The following is a 1,288-nucleotide window of genomic DNA, read 5'->3' on the forward strand; positions in this document are numbered from 1 at the left end:
TATTTCCATGAAAATATAATACAAAACTGCACTAGCATACAGGTGAAACTCCGAAAATTAGAAAATCGTGCAAAAGTTCATTTATTTCAGTAATTCAATTTAAAAGGTGAAACTAATATATTATATAGCGAATAAAGTCAAATAGTTGCAATTGCGCGCACCCCTGGAATAGATAACCTTAATAGGGCATGTAGAATTCTAGTCCTACAGCCACACCACACTGGATAGGCACAATCTCATCTGATCTTGGAAGCTAAGCAGTGTTGGGCCTGGTTAGTACTTTGATGGGAGACCACCTGGGAATACCAGGTGCTGTAGGTAGGGATGTCCTTAAGAAAGACTATAGGGACTTAGGCAAGAAACTTAAGGCAAGGACATCTAAGGTAATATTCTCCAAAATATTACCTGTGCCATGCGCTAGTCCAGGGAGGCAGTGGGAGATTAGCGAGGTAAATGTGTGGTTTAGGGATTGGTGCAGGAAAGAAGGGTTTGTGTTCCTAGAACACTGGGCGGACTTCTCAGTCAGGCGCCATCTGTTTATCGTGATGGATTGCACCTGAATGAGGAGGTGGCAGCGGTGCTGGGGTGAAGGATGGTTAGAAGGTTGGAGATTTTAAACTAGGAGCCTGGGGGGAGGGTTTAGCTAGAAACTACGGGTCATGCAGTGAGAATAGAGGGGATGGTGGTAGTAAACGAAATGGGGGAGGAGTAGGAGGGAGAGAAAGAGCAGCCAGTAAGGGTATTAACATGGGTACTAAAAAAGGTTTTATCAAAACACTAACTAATAATGGTTATGTGTCATCAATGCTGCATAAAGCAAATGATGTTCCTAGCAAAAGGGGAAATACTTATCTTAAATGTATGTATGTAAAGGCTAGGAGCCTTACAGGTAAAAAGGGCAAACTAGAAATACTTGCAGCAAGCAAACAGTATGATGTTATAGGCATTACTGAAACTTGGTGGGACGAATCTTATGATTGGACAGTCAATCTAGAGGGTTATACGATGTCCAGGAGAGACAAATTAAATAAACGGGGTGGAGGGGTATGTCTTTACGTAAAGCCATTTTCAAAACCTGATATACGGGAAGATATTCAGGAGGGGACTGTAGACACTGTTGAGACGTTATGGGTAGAAATTGCAAGCAGGGGTAAAGAAATAAAAATGTTAGTACTGGGTTTATGCTATAGGTCGCCTGGTATTAATGTGTCTGATAAAGAATTGTTACTGAAGCAAATTGAAAGAGCAGCAGGAGTAGGTGACATAGTAGTGATGGGAGATTTTAACT

At 41.5% G+C, this 1,288-nt stretch overlaps 1 non-coding gene across 1 annotated transcript; it reads left to right on the forward strand.

The window, feature by feature from the left end:
• The first annotated feature begins 202 nt into the window (after positions 1-202).
• On the forward strand, positions 203-321 carry LOC134930027 (5S ribosomal RNA). The gene has a single exon (XR_010178660.1). It is a non-coding gene; the product is annotated as a 5S ribosomal RNA (ribosomal RNA).
• The last annotated feature ends 967 nt before the right edge of the window (positions 322-1,288 follow it).

This window comes from Pseudophryne corroboree, chromosome 5 (genome assembly GCF_028390025.1).
Source record: "Pseudophryne corroboree isolate aPseCor3 chromosome 5, aPseCor3.hap2, whole genome shotgun sequence".
In the NCBI taxonomy this organism is placed as follows: domain Eukaryota; kingdom Metazoa; phylum Chordata; class Amphibia; order Anura; family Myobatrachidae; genus Pseudophryne; species Pseudophryne corroboree.